The sequence below is a fragment of the Cydia pomonella genome, chromosome 21 (genome assembly GCF_033807575.1).
Source record: "Cydia pomonella isolate Wapato2018A chromosome 21, ilCydPomo1, whole genome shotgun sequence".
In the NCBI taxonomy this organism is placed as follows: Eukaryota; Metazoa; Arthropoda; class Insecta; order Lepidoptera; family Tortricidae; genus Cydia; species Cydia pomonella.
This window is the reverse complement of record NC_084723.1, coordinates 5912871-5936206: the sequence shown is the minus strand read 5'-3', so window position 1 is coordinate 5936206 and position 23336 is coordinate 5912871. Positions and strand designations below refer to the sequence as shown.

At 37.1% G+C, this 23336-nt stretch overlaps 1 protein-coding gene across 4 annotated transcripts in view; it reads right to left on the bottom strand.

Moving 5' to 3' along the window:
- The window catches only part of LOC133529508 (C-terminal-binding protein), a 106677-nt gene that overhangs the window by 67774 nt on the left and 15567 nt on the right, over positions 1 to 23336 (bottom strand). The window contains exon 1 of one of the 4 annotated variants that reach the window (XM_061867232.1): positions 3554 to 3691. The exons of the other annotated variants lie outside the window; for them this stretch is intronic. The gene's annotated coding sequence lies outside the window, so the exon portion shown is untranslated. Of the gene's footprint in view, positions 1 to 3553; positions 3692 to 23336 lie in introns of those variants that run through there. 4 annotated transcript variants of the gene reach the window in all.

The window sequence follows — 23336 nt, the reverse complement described above, 5'->3', positions numbered from 1 at the left end:
ATTGAAACCCCTTTGTAACTTTCTTTCTTCGTGCCACTGAATTAATTTTCCCATAAGTCACTCCATGATAAACACACACCCAAATTGTCTTTCAAATTGACGCAGAATGATACAACATGTAGTATATTAAACCCATTTTTGATCCCATAGCAAATCTGTGTGTCTCTGTATATGGCTACAGTGTAGGTGTATCTTAGTTTTTTATTATTAACAGTATCGCACTGATGTATTAATGACCCTCTTTCTCTTTTACTTAAATATGTATACTTCGTTGAAGTAGTAAGTATGTACTTATCGATAACAAGATTGTCGATATTTTTATTGTGGTAAGCACTAAGCAAATTCTGTTCCTGCTAGAAAAATATCTAGGTAAGTGATATTTCTTCAGGCGTAGACACTAAGTTTTCGTCTTCATCCATTTTAACTTGAAAGACACACTGTTTTTTAACACAAAACTTAAGTTTTTATTTGACAACCACAATAACCACATTCAAGATGTAGCAAAGAATGGAGGGTACGGGCGGGAAAATGAATGAATGAAATTAAAAAAAATGTCTATGGTTCACTTATTTGTCAGTATTTTTTAATATAGTTGCTCAAAAAGTGCTATTTTACGTAGCTGTTTAGCGTCCGCAAAGTTGTTTTAGTGCGTTACTTTTCCAACTTTTTTGAAATTAATTTCTGACCGTAATCCATACGTCCACACCAAAGAGTTTGGATGTCCAAAAACGTTATTACACGTTTATTGCCTGCAGAAACTATTATTACACAATATAAATTAAATATTTATTATATAAATAAAATGTTATAGAATACGATTTTTCACTAAAACATTTTTCTTATTATTGGCTCAATGAAACTACATTGTCACGTTGGCTGTCGTTAACAGAAAAAAAAATTAAAAAGTATAACCGGCGCCCGCTATTTTCAGTATTTTCACTTAAAATTTAGTTGTATCTAGGGCGTCCTCCCGGGAAATACCGGTTCTCGATTTCCCGGGAAATCCCGGGATTTATTTGGAATCCAAAGAACCGGTACTGAGCACCGAGTCCCGGTTCTCCCGGTTCCCGCCATAACATCAAATATTTCCGTAATATTGATTACTTTTTACTCAGAGTTTAATAAATGTATAAATGTGTAATGTATATTCGTATTGGCAAAGCAGCGACCATGTTCGGGAGGCTACGTTCAAGGGTGTGGTGTAACAAACACCTCACTGTTAGAACCAAGATGATAGTATACCAGACTTGCGTTCTAAGTATACTCTTGTACGGAGCAGAAACCTGGACGACGTATGCAAAACAGGAGCGACGGCTCAACACTTTTCACATGCGCTGTCTACGCAACATTTTAGGCATAACTTGGCAGGACAAAGTGACAAATCAGAGGGTTCTTGAAAAAGCGCAGCTGCCTAGTCTTGCCGCTTATCTCAAACAGAGACGCTTGCGGTGGCTGGGGCATGTGCACCGGATGGAATCCTCTAGAATACCTCGACGTGTCTTGCTTGGTGCAGTTGCGTATGCTAAAAGGAACGTTGGAAGACCGATGCTGCGCTTTAAAGACTGTGTTAAGCGAGACATGTCACCATTTGAAATCGACCACCATGCCTGGGAAACTTTAGCTGAAGACCGTGATGGATGGCGCAAGCGTGTTGTGGAGGGGAGAAAGCTATGCGACCAAGCCTGGTTTACTACGTTAGATAGTAGAAGGTGTCGCAGAAAGCAAATCGGGACTGGAACCTCAGGTGGCATGAGCTTTCTCTGCCAAAAATGTGGGAGGTCGTGCCGCTCACGCATCGGCCTCCACAGTCACCAAACCCGTTGTCTAAACAGCAATGCTTAAATCGTCTGCAATAGACGCAAAGGCCTGTGATGGTGATGAATAAATGTTATATACACAAGACTTAAACTACAATGTTTATGTATAAAACTATAAATCACATTCTTGTGTCTAATTGTTATTGATCTCCAGTTCCATCCGTTCTTAAGCCAATGATTAGATTAGGTATTTGATAAGTTCTTTATGTTAAATTATTTATTTGTGACGTGATTATACTGATTATATTTTTGTTAAAAAAAAGAACTGTATTTGTTTTAAGTGTGTTGATTATTATACGAGTATTACTGCAATGTTACAATTATCTTAAGTTAATCACATTTGAAATATAAAAAATATTGACCTATTATAATTAGACTGATTTATATTATTTAAGTTCACATTTAAAATTAAAATAATGATTAGCGTTACGTCAAGTCAATTCGACGACATCTTACATAAATAGTCAGGTTGAGATATTAAAATTTGTATAACTTTGCACAATTTGTTTTTTTTTTTTAATTACAATATTATGATAATTATGATATTGTGAACATGATAAGAATGTTTAAAATATTATGGTGTTTGTAAGTATTACTTACTACACATGATTCATAACATTACGATTATGATCAATGACACTGTTAACTGATTAATCAATTAAGACTGATTAAAGTAACTATAAAGACTGATTTAAGTGTATTATTCCTAAAACTGTTTTTTATTCTATAAAAAATTCTTAATTATTCCTACGATTCCTTTTCATTATTATTAAAGTTAGTTGCAAGATTCACAGTTAAATGATGTCAAACAAAATATATAAAAATAATTCAGCTCAGCATAAAGAATCGGGAGAACCGGGAATCCCGGTACCGGCTCCGACCCGGTACCGGGAAATGAAAAACTAGGAACCGGTCCCGGGACTGCACGCCCTAGTTGTATCCATATAATTCAACTGAAAACGTAACTGTGAGTGTTTTTATATAAAATGAGTTATTGTGATTAATTTTTGCAATGTAAATAATCGCTTAACGTAGTGTATATTGCTAAATTTACACAATATCTCGCAAGTTCAAGGGAAAATTCGTAGCTGTAACGTCTGTAGTGTAATTCCTAATCACGTAACTAATTACACAAATATTTGTTTTAGTGTGATTTTTTCGCAAATGTATTAATAAACGTCGTTCAATGGACGTGTGTAAGTGTCATTATTTACTTGCCCCCTGTCTTTTATTCGCCTACGGCTCATAAATCGAGACTCTTAAATAATGACACACTTTGCACACTTGCATTGAAATGTACTATATCAAATTAAATGACGTGACGACTTTATCTATAGATATAGGCGTAGATTTAAGAACAGATCTTCGATATTGAGTCGACCAAAATGCTCTCAAACTATAAACATTAGCTTTTTCTATTAGGTATTCAGTTAGCGGAAAACTCTAGTTTCGTAGATAGATAAGTAGATTTGTTGGTACCCGTTACCCGTTCTAGAGTATCATCAGTTACTGGTTACTATTCATGGACAAAGCTTGACTGTAAATCTAACCTCTTTAAAAATCATTTCTTCGTTCTAAAACGACGTAATTTACAAAGATATGCATCTACCAAAGCATGTTTTTACACAAATTCGTCCACGTGATCTACAGCCATAGGCGGCCGACGACGCCGCGTCGCGTGACTAATGCCGGTAGATGGTAATACAAGAGTACGTTTACACGATTACTGCTCGTACCTGACGGAATCCTTAGGTCCGCTCAAACCTCAAACAATCCAGAATAACACTGCACGTCACTACACAAAAGGGTACATACGACAATAGAGCGACAAAGGCGAGGGTCGCGCACGACAGTATCTGGTCGCGCGGGGCGTTTATCTGGCTGTGACAGCGCGCCGCCGTCTCGAATAACAATAATGAGGCGACTAATTATTATTATTACTCGGGCACTCGCTCGCTCGCATGCGAGTATAGGTAGGTGGCGTAATCGCTGAATTCCATATAATCGCGGCGTACGCACACATGCGCGTCGAGCGAGCGCCACGTGTGGTGACGTCGGCGAGGCAGGTAAGGGGTACCATTCTGATAGCCATATGTAATTTAACTCTCCGGCAAACCAGTATAAGCGCGCTTTAAGTTATAAGGATCTTATGGTCACAATTGGTATGAGCATACGATTCGCCTGCTTTCAGTAATAGAACGGCAAGTACGAGCGCGTTGGTACGTTTCGTTTCGTATCGATCTCTTGATAAATTCGATACGCTGAGCCGGTGAATGCACGCTGGCAGCGGTCGCCTTTCACGGGGAAACGCAGTATTTACGGTCGTTGAAATTCGCTAGTAACTATACGAACGCTCTTTGTGTTTATCGGTCGCCAGCGCCACGCCGCACGAATATTCTCGAAGGCGAGATAACACGTGTATTTATTAACGGCTGTTGCGCAATTTAATGTACTGATAACGCGTGTTTGCTCAGTACTATAGTAGTACCTGCAGCTTCGACCGTGATACGAGTTCACAGAGTACAGTCACCTGCAATATCAAGATATTATTTTGCATGATGAAACGCAGAAATATACGACGATGAGCCCATTTTCGAAAGTTGTCGTCGTTTTGAATACAACGAGCTGTTTAAAAATCAGGAGTTTTTCCAGATAACAATTTGGTAATAACCCGTAAAGCCACTGATTACAATGTTCGGGCATTTAGGTCTTGCTAGCCGCATTCCACCTAATCTGAAGGCGTCACACCACTTATGCGAATCCGCGGGGTTCACTCAATAACCCGTAAGGTAGATTCATAGATAGGCCCTGAGACAGTGATATACGGATAGATCCAACGTGCTCAACGGGTATCTTAAAAGCATGTTACATATTTTTTTGTGAGTTTTATCATGCAAGAGATATTATAAAGGTGAGTGTACGACCTCGTTAAGAGTTCACAGGGCTCTGAGCGTGGTGGCGCTTCGTATTTCGCCGGTGTATGGTAAATAATCCAATTTGGAGCGGTGTGCTGTTTCTAATCGCCCTAATTGAGGGACGAGTCTCCAATTACTGACGCAGCTCGTTTTATACGGATAAAAACCGGCCCATTGCGAGTTTTACTTATTCACGGAAGGTTCTGTATCCGATCCGTGCCTTCGTACAAGATTTTACGCTATTGTTGTTTTTTCACGTACAGCTATGGAATTCGTTTTATGTACTAACATGAAAGCCACTACGCATCAAATACTAAGTTCCCTGTGATAAGGTACGAAAAGGTAAAAAAATCAAATTGCTTGACCGTAGTACACACAAAACGCCAAGGACATCTGGTTTGTCTGATTGAGTACCTACTTATGAAAAGTATAAAAACCAATATTAATGGATTTAGTAAACGTGTAGAGTCAAACCAAGATAAGTTGGCAGCGATTTCGATAGCCCAGACGGTGCACGGGTTATTTTAAACGTCAAAGGTATATGAAATTATGACATTTACTTGACACTTGCATCGTCTGGGTTATCAAAATCGCTGCCAACTGAACTTGGTCTGACTCTACGAGTTTGGGTAGTATATTATTCATTGTTATAGAGACGATGGAAATATACTGAAAATAATAGTTTGCCTAAGTACATTCAGTCCCAAAACTGAGGGTAATCTCATGCAATGATCCCCGTGAGGGTATAAAACAGTAATTTCCCTCGAGGTAAAAGAGTTGGTAACCAAACTTCGCACGTATTGGTGCACATGTACATTATTTAAATTGGGGATGAAAAAAGTCAAACTATATATTCGCAACAAGTCATAACTATATTGAAAAGATGAAGAAGCCCATGTTCTAGACTAGTTTTGGACGGTATAGGAGACTACTGGCTCCGTTGTATTCTAATACGGAATTCTAAAAAACATTAGGCTGTAAAAAGAGTCGTGACTTATCAAGGCTGGGTTGAGTCACCACATGAGTTTGCAAGTGGCAAATGCAGAACAACCGGTTCGGTATTATTATCTGAGAACGGAGCGACTTGGCAAAATTGGTCCGTCTGAAAAGTTTGTTAGCGGCAATTCTCACACGCGATATGAATAGAATTGGTACATATTACTGTTTTTATATTTGCCGTCATATTATAAGCGGTGATCAGAACAGTGAATTGCCAACCACTTTGATTAGATAGTATAATGACGTACAGGCAATTTCCAACGTACACTGATATCAGACTGACATCTAACCGATGTCATTCAAATACCCTGCATTACGTTCGTACTTGTTCGTACATAGGCGCGGGCGAGACGCACGATAACTAAATAATATGATTCAAATATAATTCTAATGCCATTTTATGTTGGAATTGGTCCGGTAATAAATGTGGCTGAAATTACAAGATGTTATTTCGATTGATACACGTTAACTCCAAAATTAAAAGGAAATCAGAATAAATCTAAATTAAACTTTAATGAAAGTACCGTATTCATAGTCTATTATCACGAACATAAAACACGATATTTTCGCATATATATTTATGTAATAGTAAATATGTATTCCAGTTGCCGAAGCCAACGAACTAATTATCCGTTTGCTATCTAAACAAACATTGCAAATGAAACAACAGCGTAGGCGCATAATAGGCGAATACAATATAAGCGCCAAGAGACAAATTGTATTTTTTGTAATTTGCGCTCCGGCCAAAGCCCGGAAATCGCAGTGGTCGTCCAAAAACGACGAAGGCGAGCAAAAAAGCGAGGACGTCAACAACCAGCCAGTCGACGGCCTATTCCAATAGGGTCGTCAACGTAACAAAATAACAACGTACAAACCACAGCTATCCGCGGCTGGGCGTGCATAGAGCTCCATTACTAGCGTACCTGTATTGGTAGTAGTGGTAAAGTTTGAACAGTACAAAACACGAAGAAGGGTTGTAGTGTCGTTCCCACGCAAACTTTCTCTTTAATGAGTATTTTGCAGTAAACAAAGAGTCGAAATCAAGAATAGGTACAAATAAAATTACGCACAATTTCCAGAAGCTCTGTTAGTTATTAACTTATTATGCTCTCGCCCGTGCCAATCGTTTACGGACAAGTGAAATGCATAGTAACTAAATAACATGATTTCAATATCATTCTGAAGTCTGTGCACATTTGAATTAGGCTGTGTAGTTCGAGTTACATTACATATACTGGATGATTTTGGGATCGTGATCCCAAAAGTCAAAAATGTGTTTTTTTTTTTCATTTCAAAAGAAAACTTAAGTGGTATGTATACATATTTTTGTATCTAAGATGAAGAAGAATAAGAAGTTTGGTTAAGAAGGTCATAATAAACAAATTTCCTCATAAGTCTAACCACAAAATAGCGAAAATAAATCTAGTGTATTCCCTTGAGGGCCCCAAGTTGACGAAATGTATAGGCCCAGGAGTATATTTCTTAGGGTTCCGTAACCAAATGGTCAAACGGCAAACGGGACCCTATTACTGAGACTTCGCTGTCTGCCCGTCTGTCACCAGGCTGTATCTCATGAACCGTGATAGTTAGCCAGCTGAAATTTCTACAGATTATGTATTTCTGTTGCCGCTATAACAACAAATACTAAAAACATAAAAAAATAAATATTTAAGGGGGGGCTCCCATACAACAAACATATTTTTTTGCCGTTTTTATTAATAATGGTACGGAACCCTTCGTGCACGAGTCCGATTCGCACTTGTTTCAGGATGCATATCGTTCCCATTGGAAACCTTGTTCAGTATGACCATCTCAATACATTTGTTCTATTGGGGATCTCGACCCCAAAATCACCCTGTATAATGTTTATGTTTAATGTTTGAAGACTTTAAACTTTGCACGCCGACTTTTCATGTAGATAAATGTTCACGCGGAGAATTGCTAGCCGCCGTTTATCACGACCTAAATACCAAAAAATTGTCCGCGCTATCTGGAATTTGGACTATCACTGACAGTACTGACACTGGAGAGCACATGTCATCGAACACGCCGATAAGTCTGAACATAACGAGGGCTAAATCGTTTCAATGTAGTTGGACAAGAATAAAGTCGCAGCGTTGTTGTCGCAAAAAGTAATGACGGACGCCGGCACGAGGCATCTATTCCGATGTCTTACCAAATGCGAGTCGAAATTAGGTAATCCATCCAATGTAACTGAGACCTCAGCTCCGAGAGCTAAATCGTCATTCACAACCAATAAGTGGTCACTATAGTTGTGAAAACACAAAAACAGCCTCGTTTGCTACTAGTGCGACTCACTGTGGCAAGAGGCTTTGAATTTGTGGGAGTAGTTAACGGATTAATTTGGTTGTCACCAGACGAAATTTGGGCTAATGGACCTTAATAATAATAATAATAATTCAGCCTATATTATATACGTCCCACTGCTGGGCACAGGCCTCCTCTCATGTGCGAGAGGGCTCGGGCTATAGTCCCCACGCTAGCCCAATGCGGGTTGGGGACTTCACATACACCTTTGAATTTCTTCGCAAATGTATGCAGGTTTCCTCACGATGTTTTCCTTCACCGAAAAGCTAGTGGTAAATATCAAATGATATTTCGTACATCAGTTCCGAAAAACTCATTGGTACGAGCCAGGATTTGAACCCGCGACCTCCGGATTGAAAGTCGGACGTCATATCCACTCGGCCACCACCGCTTGATGGACCTTATGGTCCGGATATTAATAAGCGCCATTTTGAATTTTGCGTAATGGTCCGATTTAGATCAAAATATTATATTTTATTCGTACGTTATAATAAAGATGAAACAGTGGTCGAAACTTCAATATGAATACTATGATATTATTAATTGTACATCGAATTCGAAAATAGTCACAGCATAACTGCAAAAAGTAATGACGGACGGGCGCCGACGCGAGGTCTTGTATTCCTATCACACAAGCAAATCTATTAGTGTTTAGTACGTTAGGTCATCCAGTCCAACGATAGTCTCGACATCCGTGACAACTATGAGTAATCAAGTTTTCACTTATACTAGCCTTAGTGACAAGCTTGAATAACACCGAGCACACAAACGCGCTATTTCGAGACACGTTATCCTCAATAGTACACTACACAATAATAATAATAGACGCGGCCGCGAAGATAACGTTTGTAAAGCAAGCGAGCACTATGCAAGTATTTGCCACTCATAAAACTCGGTGACTATAACGAAAGGAAGGTGAACGACTGAAAGAGGATGAAATATTCATGAAAATGAAAAACAACTCTTTTCATGATCGGCAAAAGACAAAACATAATGCAAATTAGTGCCGCATGTTCAACAATTTTAAGTAAGGCTTACCGTTTAGGATGTAAGCTTTTATTTTTGCTCCACTTGTCCCTTTGCTTATTTATTAACTATTTAACTATTGTTCAGATAATGCAATATCATTGCGCTGATCTAAATAAAGTTATTTAAAAAAAAAACGAGTTTTTCAGGTATGTGTGTTATAAGTATGACAAGGCTAGGGTTATGTTAAGAATTAACCTATGAAAATACCTGAGACTTAAAACAGGACTTTCGAGATATCACGTTTTGTTTTACGTTCGCTGTATAACCAGTATATGAATGACCAAGTGTACTTTAACAATTACACATAGCCGCAGATCGCAGAATATGAAGCTAAGAGCGATGTTAAAAGTAGTGTCGTGTAGTGTGTTGCAAGAAAGAAATGTTCCCGAACTGTGATGTTAATCCAATCGCTACTGAGTTACAATGGACCAGTAAATATAGATCTTAGATCAGGCATAGTTGTGTCGGATTCTAAAACTCATTTATAATGGTTTTGCTAATAAGCTTCTAGACGTTTGGAATAACCCTGGCTGGGTGGCTCCAAAGTTGGCGTCAACTTTCAGCAATTCGCCGGAGTGAGCACTAAAATATAGTTCAAAGTAAGAGGCGGGCGGAACTTCGAATCACGGCAGATGCACACGTTTACCTTATTCTACTTATTTACTTTTGAATACGTTGCTACAGGAGATTAACTTATAGAAAAAGTTTTCCGTTTCACCGCCTCTTGTATGATACGTTGACTATCGGCTATCTTGCCTCTTGGCCTGTTTTTTTAGACTCTGCAATTTAAAAACTTTTTCCGCGTACCTACTACATATTACTACTACACCCATGTTTTATTCATTCGTCTTACCTATATCACGTTTTTCTACATTTAATATGTAAGATAAACATCACTTATTGGGATTATTAATCATGCATCGTCATCGAATATAATATTGCACCGCCCACATACCTGTATGTTCTCATAAATCACTCTAATCGTGAAACTCAGCACAACGTCCGCTTCTTGGACACGTGCATTTATATCGGGAACTCATAACTCGTGTCTAATTGATTTGATTTGCTATAGGTATATACAAAACAAACACGCAACAACGAAACTAGGGATTGCAATCCGGTCCGGCGGATCCGGTAATCCGGCCGGATCCGGCACTTTTTAGGAGCTACCGGATCCGGTAAAGATCACCGGATCCGGACCGAATCCGGTCAAATAAAAAAAACGCCTAAATACAGCACGCACTGTGCGGTTTAGATGAGGAAAAGGCGACGGATGAGAGGTATTAAGGCGCTCTTATAGACAGAGTTTAGGTTTTTGAGGGGGTGAAGCAGACGAAGTGGTAAAGCAGGCAGGCGGGCGCCCCGCGCGCCGCGCTCGCAGCAAGCCTACGTCCTTATTCTGACGCCATCCGTATTCTGGTTTGTTAGTTCTGGGATCTTTTCCGGAAATTTATATTGATTATGATTTAAACTTAATGAAATTAAAAATTTGATAATTCTATATAATACTAGAGTATACCGCGGCAAATTGAGAACCTAGTAAAATGATACCAAATCGTTTTGTGTCGAAATAATATTACTTACTAATTCAGACAAAAGTTACAACTGTCTGCTTTAAATCATATATAGATACCTATTCAAAACTTAGTTGACCTTAAAAATGCAATAGAAGTCAATTTCGGGCAAGTAGTGAAAAAAGGAAGAATACTAGCAAAGCCAAGTAATTTGTGGAAGTGAACGTAAAAAGGTAGCATGTTTTTGCTGGTATTGAGATAACTGAAAACATAAGCATAAGGTATGCACAAGCATATGTGTAGCTCCAAAAAGTAGATAAATTATGCTATCTTCTCAAAAAAGAACCAAGACTCTAACTGTAACGACTATTTCTATATTATTTTTAGAATTGACTACAATGAAGACGATTATAAATTTTAAATACAAAGTCGAGAAAACTGCTATTATTATTTATTATTTAAAGTTTATAATGGCAAAAATGCACTTATAATACTACTACTACTTCGAAGTTATATAGTAATGAGTATAATTGACTGACTTTAATTAATGTCTAATAAAGAATCAGTCTGTTGTCTGTCTACTCTGTCTGTAATCAAATATTACAACTATATTTGACCCACTGAGGTTTCAGATGAAGTTGAAAATCTGCATACATATGTAAGTAGGGTGACAATGAAATATTATGGTACCATCGAGCTGATCTGATGCATGAGAGAGGAGGTGGCCATAGGAACTCTGTGTCAAAATATCGCAACCAAATTGCGTTTGAGGTTGTTAGAATTGTCTCAATGAGTATTATTTTCCTTTGGAAAGAAGTACAGTTAAGACCTGTTCCGTAAAGTTAATTAACATACAAAACTTTCCGATGAACAAAATTATTTTATCGTCAACTATGTTATTTATCCCTTCAAGTGGTGGCCCACCACTCACGGGTCGATGCGATAGCCAGAAAGCTGTCGGCCAACAGAGGGTGGTTAGTGAGGTGTTGCCATATTTAGTGGCAAAATTAAAGGCTTTGAAGTATATTTACGCTCTTCTAGCGCCCAAAAGTAGCTAGCAAGTTAGACAAGGAAAACATACATACACACGCTTGTTAACGCTTGGTTGCTAAGGACCGTTCATCCGGGATCGAACGCCTAGGAGTTCTGTCTTGATTTTTAAAGAGGTTATTTTGTAAATACACGGTACCCTCGAGGAAACGGAAAGATTTTAACAGTATATTCCGGATCGTATTTAGAGGCAAAAATGTCATATAAACTTTTTTAATTCGCCTAGTTTCAGAGTTAATACCAATTAAAAAAAATATTTTTCGTTGTGTATTAGTGCATAACGCCTTTTTGATGGCTATGTCGCCAGTCGCCACTTTGGGACCTAGTCTAGACTACCTTCTTGACAGATATCAAAGTCACAAGGTACCATTTGAATAGACTAATTTTTACGTATAAAAAAAATGTACCAATTTATATTAATCCATAAATTTTCCAAGAACATGAACTTAATATGTTTAAAAACATACAAAAAGTAACAAAAAAAACATGTGGCGAAATGCATAAACATTACAATAATTTAACAACAACAAGGACAACTTCAACAGAAGGACATGATGTCACGATCCTCAGCATTGAGGGACCAAGAAGAAGAAGACAATAATTTAATTGATCTATTCGAATAGCGTATTTAGTGCTTATTCTAACGATATATGCTTCAATATATACTTTTATACATAGATAAGCTTAAATAGTTGAATTTGTAATATTCTCTAAATCCGCGCTGAACACCCGACGGGGCCCCGCCACGTGACTACTTTTTACGTTTTGGCTTCTGCCACTTGAAGGGATATACTATATGCCTTGACTAGTGATTCATTTCAAAATAAACTATTTTAATATATACATATTACACATAAGCACCCTAATGCAAAAATGAAGAAAATATATATTGCGAAACTTTCGATCGATTTTTCAACTTATATTTTGTATTGGCAGGAAAAATAGTAAAAGCATATCACAAAGACATAACAAGGTCCAAGGTTTTAAAGAAGAAGGTAAAATTGGCTGAGACCTGAAATTGACGGCAGAGTGTCATCGAAATTTATACTTGAAAAAAGAAATATAATGTCACCAGTTTTCATTTCATACAAAACAGAAATAGCATGGTATAAAAGTATTATACCAAACTTTTACAAAGGACTTTATGTTTAACATTATCAAAAATGGAATTTAGTGACATTCTTGAATTTACAGAATAATTAACCAGTGAAATAAAAATATTGGCGAGAGGTACAAATATATATTTGAAGTTCGTATATACGAACTTCCGAACCGAGTACTTGCAAAATTTTGAATGGAATTTGAAGGGTAAATATCACTCATGCTCACCTTACAAAATAAAATAGTTGATAAATGTTGTAAATAAAGTGTATACCATATGAAAGTTAATAAACCAGAAATACCAAACAAATTCAACACTTATAACATAAACTATTACAGCCATTTGAGCACTTCCACAAAAACGTGAAATGGTACCTTTCACTAAGCACTATTTAAATCCCACATATTTAAATCCAGTATATCTCCTGCATCCTGTATGTGTTAAAAATGAAGCTGTCCCAATATAATGACTTATATAAATTAAACAAGCGGATTAATTTTATTTGTTTACGTTTAAAAATTTGAAAGGTATTCAATTTGATTATTACTGTAATAGCCATTTAAAATAATATTTTACCTAAATTGATAATTAAAAGTAGGTACCCCTCACGAAATAAGTACTACTGAATTTTATACTTAGCAGTGTTTTTTAAAATGTACATGTATTTTACCTTCCTCGTATTAAAAATGAAAAGTAAAGTGTTTAACTCGGGTGCAAGGCACCATTTCACCCTTTGGTTAATCGTGGCTGAATGCCGGATGATGCGTGTGTAAAACTTGTCAAAAAACATAATATGACGGACGGATGTCTGAAATGTCACCGTATTTAGGAATCAAGTAGCTTAAACTTTAGTTTTTCTTCGTAAGTGTGATGAAAACATTGTGTGTATAACATATTTGTATATTTATAGTGTGATTATCCATTTTATGTAACGTCCGCTAAACTAGCACAGGTCCGACGCTGACAGTGGTCACGGGCGTACTGGCGTACTGACGGTATTGCCGCGCAGGGTAACGTTTAGTAGACAAAATGTTGAATTCATAATTATGAATGAAAAATTTAACGCATCGATAAACTGACAAGCAAAATGTTAGAGTTACTTAAAAGCTATTGAATGAAGTAAATTTCATATTGATATTCATCATAGTACTTCTAAAATATCGAAATAAATACAGTTTTAAGCATATTTTCAAAGCAAAAATCTATCGAGAAAAAGATGAGCCATCGTGTTTCTGACAAGCATACGGCTAGTTCAAAGACTGAAGTTATACATACTAGAAAATAATCGATGAAATCCTTGTACAAGCCTGTAAATATCGATTTAAAAATAGCGCATTTTACTATACACCGCGCCTTAACTTGAATAGAGCATAAAACGAATGAAAACGTTTAAATTTAGTTAAATAAAAATATATTTATTATGACGATGACGAGTCAAACCGGGGATCTGGCAGACCTCGTCGGCGATGGCGGGATAACTTAGACTCCTTTTTGAGGGACTGGTCGGTCGTTGCTCAAAACCGGGATGAGTGGAAGAAGAGGGGGGAGGCCTTTGCCCAGCAGTGGGACACAATGGGCTCGTTATAATAATAATATAATTCGTGAAAGCCGAGAAGGACAAGTCCAGTAAGTACCTAGACTTGGCTCACGAGATAACCGCCATGTGGGATGTTGATTCGACGATCATTGTCCCGATAGTCGTTTCAGCGAATGGTCTCATAGCGAAGAGTCTCGACCAACACCTTGAGAGACTCTCGCTAGGTGGTTGGATCAAGGGTCAGATGCAGAAGGCGGTGATCTTGGACACGGCGCGGATAGTCCGCCGGTTCCTCTCTCTGCGGCCCTGACCACCGGCAGCTTGGGCCCTGCCCCGCTGCTGGCGGCACCCTAGGTTAGGTTTTTTATAATGTGTTTATATGTATTTTGTATTATTTTTGTATGATTTGTTGTATTTTACTTTTATATTCATATTATAAAATGCCTAATCTAAGACACAAGATAAATAAAGATATAATAATAATAATGACGATGACTGGGAACAGAAGTTGCCTTTCATGTTGGTGGCACGATACGACGATTACATAAATACTGTAATAGAAGGAAAAATTAAACGATGGAGATGCCATGGAAGGCATTTGTAATTTATGCTAAAGAGAAGAAAAGAGTGTCATAATGTTGTGATAGGAGATTAAAAGTAAACAAATGAGCAGGATTAAGTCGGCAGTACTCAACCGACTAGAGCTGGGCTAGTCAATATGTGTTACATGTGTGAATGAATATAAGATTGTAAGTTTGTATTGAAAATGAATGTATGAAATTAAATGATAACATTGATAATCTTTAGTTTACTTCGAGTTTATATATATATATATATATATATATATATATATATATATATATATGATAAAATATTGTTTATTTTCTATTCAAATTTGAGAGAGAATCTTTTGTATTTACAATTTCATCCAATCTTATGCAATTTCCTTAATGGTACATGCTACTCTACGTCTAGCCAATTCTTTATTTGATCCATGTAACTTTTCTTAAGGAGTCCCTTTCCGCGATGGATTTCAATTCTACACTCTATTATTTTTCACATGAGATCATCGTGTCGTGTAAGTCGTGTTCCATTCCCTAAAATTTGACCAATATACTTTTGTGTAAATAAAAAAAAGGTAATTTTTTTAAATCATACAGACTACTACTTTCTTGGGCAAAAAATGAGGGAAAATTTAATATCATTTTGGTTAATAGTAAAATATCTTATTTTCTTACTAGAATGGATGTCAACGTTACAAAGAATTCAATCAAGGAACAGTTACGAAAACTTGTCATTTCAAATAGTTCCAATTCCCACCCCACATCCCATTACCGGGCTTTGGAAACTAATCAAATTTATAATTGTAAACGAAAATTTGAGCACTTGTGAATGGTTATATATAATAAATGACCGATTTCATATTTGGGTTTTTAAGTGATATTGACAAGGTCACACTTTTTACTACTAAGGGTTATTTTATTGTTAAGAAGTTATTTATTAACTTCAAATTATAGATTTAGGAATACGTATTACGCAAAAAACTAGAAAAATATGTCATTTAATTAATTTTGATATCCCTATATCAAACCGGATCCGGTCCGGCCGCATCCGGCCGGATTATGGCCAAAATCCAGCCGGATCCGGCCGGATTGAAAATCAATCCGGTTTGCAATCCCTAAACGAAACATACATCTATATTATGTCGCGCAGTTCATGTCTTAGTTATTGTTTAGTAAATGGAATTGATCTTCTATTCTATTAATTGACTGTTACTGTGAAGTAAAAGGGGATAAGAGGGCCAACCGCTCTTGCATATTCGAACAATTGGTTCGCGAATTCCGCGATAGACCGTGCGCCCGGGTAAGCGACAAAACGAGCGTTCCATCTACTTTTGACAAACGTCGAAAACACGAAACGACTATTTGTTTCATTCATTATTTTAACCGCGTCTTACCGTACATACAGTATTACTGTTCAAGTAAAACACTATTTGTAAACGGGCGGCATTGTCAAAGACAAGCAAGGAAACACCGCTGGGGGCAATAAAGGTTTCATTAGCGTAAAAGGCGAAAATGACTCACTTCGGCTTCGCGAGGCTTAGTTTGATTGAAGCAGTGACGCCATTTAACTCCAATAATATTAATTGAAATGTCTACGAAAACAAAACAGTAAAAAGTGTTTATAAATTAGAAAGTCGTGCGTACAGTTTTGGTTGGACAATCAAAGAAAAGGGGCAATTATAGCTTCACGAATTCAGTAAATGGCTTCATAAGAGCCGTTGAGTTCGGCAGACGGTTCGGGTCAATACGCTATGAGTTAGCTTATTTATTAGTCATGCAAATCTTGATTTAATGTGTTGTTCATCAAGTGTAGGCATGACAGGCGGCGCAGTGCTTTAGGTTTGAAACAACTTGGACAGGACATAGTCTCAATAGTCTACAGACTAACTAGTTGGGTGTAACTTGTTAGGGCTCACGTGCCGTGTTCGTAATTAACAATCCAATTTAGCTATTTGCGACTGAGTACAAGAGGAATTATTATAAAAACAAAAACCTGGCTGGTTACATATATTCTTGAAATAGTCTTTTCACTATAGCTTTCTTTTGATAAACATTCCCCCTCCCTTTTTTTTTCATTTGCTATTCAATGAATTCTGATGAATTAGACGACCATCTCATACGTCTAAAACCGTCCAGCCGTTTGGGTTGTAAATGTAAATGGACATCGCTCGAAAAACATTACCCTCCTTCTGACGCAGTCGGGTAAAAATTAAGGAAGATTGACCTATTTTAGTAAAACTATTTGTTTTGAATATCATATCAGGTAATGAAGTCAACAACCTTATTGAAAAGGTTGAGCGTAAAGTCACAGCTAACCATAATAAATGAAGTTAAAAACCATCTGCACTTGCCCGATAATTATTGTGATATCTGTGACCAAGTCGACAGACTAAGATTCGTCATCGACGTCTCGGCTCTCGAGATAATTCGATGGGTAGTTGATACACCTATACGTGGGTAGGTACGTGAGTGAACACCGAAGATCTCAGAAGTCAGCTCACATCTCGTCCCGCAGGCACCCCGGGGCGAGTGCGTCAGAGGCAGGGTTGTCAAATGTTGTCGATATCTTAATATATCTACATATAACGCCGTTATCGGAAAGGACATAACACATGCAATGTATAAATCATAAATCATTTATTTACTTGAAAAGGGTACAGTTACAGATGTGTATAGATCTGATGGCAAAATTTGATGTACGGACCAACTAGGATTTTACATGGTTATAATAATGCTGTAAGATAAGTATTGTATAGGTCGTCCTGCGATTTAATAGTAAAGAGCCATAAAAACATAAAGATACGCTAATTACTTATATATTGTAAAAAGAGCGTAAATGATTTCTTGTAAGTACATATATAAAAAGCTAATAATACGTATTAAGGCCAAATGACAGGACAGTGTATTGATTATGTTTTATACTTTTACTCACTTATGTGACTCTTTTCCATGCCGAAAACTCATATTAGTTATCATACATCAACTCGTGACGTTTTGCTTACTATTATATATTTCAATACATCGGTGGCAAACAAGCATACGGCCCGCTTGGTGGTAAGCAGTCGCCGTAGCTTATGGATGCTTGCAATTGCGTTGCCGACCCTAACACTCCGCACCCTCTTTGAGCTCTGGCAACTGGCAACCTTACTCACCGGCATAAATGAATATTAAAACGAAAATTTGCATTAAATTGAATTCAAACGAGTCAATTTCTATCGGCGTTATGGCGCCCAAGCAAATTATATATATATTTTTTTTTCAAATTTCCTCTCTAATTAAACCTGGGAAAAAAAACGATCATCGAAACAGGAGCCCCGAATTCGAGATCAGACAACCCTAGGAAGGGGTGGGGAATGGGAGAGGGGGACAAGGTCGGTGTCCTTGTCGACGTAACCTAACTGCGACCTAGCTGTGTCGCCGGGCCACGATTGTTTTAACGATCAATATTGAATGATACCGAGAAACCGTTATCTTCGAAAAACGTGACGTTGCAAGAGGTTCGGCCATTTTGGAATTTGATCGCTTATTAAAACGACGTACGTATTACTTTAAAACGTGTTAAAAGTGTGGGACATGTAATAAGAGACACTTATCAATCAGACAAAAATACGTACTAAAATTGGACGTAGTTTAACGAAAAGGATTCATCCTTCTAAGAATTGTCATTTAAGTGAATGACTTTTGTTTGACAGAAGTGTCAAATACCTGCTATTGACAGGTTTTTGTTGATTCGATCATTTTCCTTAAATTACGACCAATTACAAATCCAGAAAGGGCCTTTTATCTGTCTGTCTTCACGCTTATATGTTCCGATTAAGGATTAAGATGATTTTTTTATTATTATTTTGAGTCCGAGAGAAGGCTGTAGGAGAATTTTCATGACAGATCATGATTCCACCCAGACAAAGTGTCGGGCAGGAGCTAGTAATATAAAATCCGGTTTACATTCTAGTTATCATGTGTTTTAACAAGCAGTATAAATTATTCTTTATATGAACGGGCTCTAGGTTCTTCGAAGTCTATTTCAGTAATCCTTAAGGCGGAATTCCACTAGTGTGCGCCACGAGCATATTCAGTACGAAAATGCTTAATTGGAATCCTACCTTTAGAGACGGCAATATTACCCGATCCGCACCCTGAGAACCGGGCCTGAAGAATTATGAGGGTACTTATCATATCTCATAAGTGACATAGACCGCGCAAGTTTTAGATTGTAATAAATCGAACATGGCGCTTTTAAATTGCTAATAATGTGACGTACTTACACCTTAAGAAGAGCTTTCTTTAATCTTACTATAAAGCCCAAAATGTTGACGGATTTATAGGATTTTTTTTTTTCACATTGTTTGACAATTTAAAAACATAATCACTTATCTTTAGTATTATCTTTAAGGTTATTTTTGGAAATTTTTTTTTGTAAAAATTTTTTTTTTTTGGTGGGGGACGACTATAGGGACTGCTATGCGTTGTCAGCATTCCGCGCGGCTACGGAAGGCCCGACGCATAGCTCGCTCCTTAGTTGTCTCCCGGTCGTGATTGGGAAAATATACGTCCTAATTAAGTACTTTCGCATATCTTATTATATACTCCCAGATATCCTATAGGATTGGTGGCCGCTTTCGGTTTCGGATGAAAGAAGCACATAGCGTCCGTTGGCTCGTTGTGTGGATGAAATCTGAAAAATCACGGGGCTCTTCTGGATGAGACTAGCCCAGGACCGGGAGAAGTGGCGTACACGAAGAGAGAACTATGCTCAGCAGTGGGCGATTGGAGGCTAAAATGATGATGATGAATATAAAGCCAAATTGCCACCTTATAGCATGTAGGTAGGTATGTTTACTATCTTTTACTTGCACAGTTGCACTCCGTGTTGCCGCCGCATCGCTGGCACGGCGCGTGCGCGCCAGCCCCAACAGCATCCTAAGTATGACTGCGGATAGGATTGACTCCGTATATTAGGCACCATTGCGAACTACACAAGCCCAGTAACAGTGAACAGTTTTACAACTGTCTAGACAGTTACCTGTCTAGCTTGTATTATTCCTAACGTAGTTTTAAGTTTTTATGTTATTGTAACATTTGTAACTAATAACATTGTATGAGCCTGAGCTTGAAAAGAAGGTATTTTTTTACCTAAGGTCTGAGTGGGAGACTGTCTACAAGCTCTTTCGTCACTCCAAACTCTTACGTTTGTACACATATTGCACTACAAATGTTGATAGAACAGAAGAACCGAAGATCTTCCTTTCTGACTGTGTCTGAGAGAAATACGGATACAAATAAATACTAGACTTTTTAACCAAATTATATGCCGGTCTTCTTAATTTCATTGACTTACAATTGTTATTGCGAGAGTTATTGCTCTATGACGGTCTTTTCAAGCATACTATATGCCGGTCAATATCATTGACCTGACAATTAATTTACCAATGATCGATGCTCTTAGGTAGACAAGTGTTTTACCTGAAACAAATTAAATTAAAACATTAGTTAATTATAAACAGTGCACGTGTTTACCAATGAGGTGAGTTGAAGCAGTGCGTCACCTTCAATATTTGACTGAAGATATTGGACCGCAGTGAAAGTGTCACTAAGATCGCCATTTCCTTTCGACTGCGTTTATTAGTTTCGTTTTAGTTTTAAGCTACATGCATTTATGGATGTAATTAATAATAAGTAGGTAGGTACTGCTACATATAATATCACCGCATCGCATTTAATAACAAGCCATCTAAGCAATATGGTCACGTTCATAGCCTATTTGAATCATAGATGCACTTGTCATGCAAATATCGCTTGCATGACTCACTGCATTACATGCACTTCTTGTGTGCGCGTCATAATGCCATAAAACGATATCGGTGTTAAATGAAAGTATAATCGATATCGGTGTTAAGTGTGAGGCATATTCTGATTTTAATAACAGGTTATGAATTAGACATGGATTAGTTTTGGATCTAATCTGTCAGTGTCAAAAGGGACGTTTTTGGTTGAAGATCAGATCCATAACTAATTAACATCTAATTCATAATCTGTTATTAAAATCTGAATACGCCTGTAAGTTTACACGAGTAAGGTTTATAATTCGGACCGGAACGTAAGCGATAGACGCGCACACACAGTATTATTACTATTTAATTCATTTTATGCCTAACTAGGTATATTTCTAAAATAATCGTGGCCATTTTGCACCAGAGCTAATGCTAATTCAGTCCAGTGCCGCGTCAGCTGTTTTTTGTAATCGCGAGACCGGTAGATCGTTGACAGGCACCTGGCGTTCGTCGAAAAACTCGTTTGCGAAAGCGCCAGTATCTGTATAGGGCGGACATACTATACTGGTTTTAATCCGACTTGGCTGATTATTACCCGACTCTGGCCTGTGGCTAAGCCAAAAGGAAGGGTTAAGATTTTAGCACTCTATGTATACTTTTTTTGTGTACTTCCACGTCCTAACGAAGATATTGATAATAAGGTGAAAAGAGATGGCGCAGTTGTTTAAGACTAAAATATTATCACTAGACTTCGAAAGAACTGAACTATTTGAACTTTGAATTTGTCGTATGCTGCCTGCTACAGGGCCACATCTCAAAATGTATGATTATTGGAGATTAGATCTTAATAAAAAATAATAAAGTTAAGTATCCTTTGAAAATGTTAGTGCCCGAATAGCCGTTATTGCATGCAGTAAACGTTGTATGTAACTAATAGTAGGAAATATCAGTTATTTATTACAAACTTCTTTCTTGTGATACTAGCCATCGATCTTTACCTAAAATCTATGTCTAGGTTAGCAACAATCAATATCTAACACACATATTCACAATTGTATGTTAATGCTCAAATACGTGTTTTACTTGAAATCAAGGTCACGTTTTGCATAAAATACCGAGAAAGTTCCATCTGAGCGTGCATTTGCTCCCGCTGTTTTCAAGATAACATGGCATCTACATTCGTTTCATCGGAATACAGCTCAGTGGCAGTTGACATCTGCTGCTAGTTATATTTAGCTATTCGAGGTATAACTGTTCCCGCACGAGTACCTGTGACTATATAACATATAAGTAGCTATATAACCTTGCCTTAAGCGCTAAAATGCTGCCTGAATGCGCAGTACATAAGACTAAGTTACTTGGCCTACGAGGCTATCGGTCTCAACGCTGCATCCCAGCATTTTTTCTGTTTTTTTTTTTATGCAAGTAGGTATCCATTGAGTATACCGTGTGGAAAAAAATATGAGTCTTGGAGAGAAAGTGTCATAAAACCTTAAGTTAGTTCATTTTACTAAAAGGAAACAGTATTATTTTTTTAAAGAAACAAAACTGCATTAAACTTTATTAATTCGCTTGTCTCGCCCGTGAATTAAACCGACTAAAAATCCCGAAAACTCGCTATTTTATTCTGCTAGTCGATAAGTTAGTGTTATAATTTCTCCAAGAAACATTAGTTTATAATATACATAGTACAAAATATCCATAAAATCGAATAATTAGTTCAAATTGTAAAAAATCGTTGATTGCATAATTTTTAAAATAAAAGAACGTTTCTTTTAAGTAAAATGAGCTAGCTTTCCGTCTTACTAAAGTAAGGCACTTTCCCTTCAGGGCCCTATTTTTAGGGTTCCGTAGCCAAATGGCAAAAAACGGAACCCTTATAGATTCGTCATGTCCGTCTGTCTGTCCGATTCTGTCACAGCCACTTTTTTCCGAAACTATAAAAGCTATACTGTTCAAACTTGGTAAGTAGATGTATTCTATGAACCGCATTATGATGTTCACACAAAAATAGAAAAAAAACAATAAATTTTGGGGGTTCCCCATACTTAGAACTGAAACTCAAAAAATCTTTTTTCATCAAACTCATACGTGTGGGGTATCTATGGATAGGTCTTTAAAAATGATATTGAGGTTTCTAATATCATTTTTTTCTAAACTGAAAAGTTTGCGCGAGAGACACTTCCAAAGTGGTAAAAAGTGTGTCCCCCCCCCCCCGTAACTTCTAAAATAACAGAATGAAAAATCTAAAAAAAATATATGATATACATTGCCATGCAAACTTCCACCGAAAATTGGTTCGAACGAGATCTAGTAAGTAGTTTTTTTTTAATACGTCATAAAAATTTAAAAAAAAAAATTTTTTCATCAAACCCATACGTGTGGGGTATCTATGGATAGGTCTTCAAAAATGATATTTAGGTTTCTAATATCATTTTTTTCTAAACTGAATAGTTTGCGCGAGAGACACTTCCAAAGTGAAAAAATGTGTGTCCCCCCCCCCTGTAACTTCTAAAATAACAGAATGAAAAATCTAAAAAAAATATATGATATACATTGCCATGCAAACTTCCACCGAAAATTGGTTCGAACGAGATCTAGTAAGTAGTTTTTTTTTAATACGTCATAAAAATAAAAAAATAAAATTTTTTTTCATCAAACCCATACGTGTGGGGTATCTATGGATAGGTCTTCAAAAATGATATTTAGGT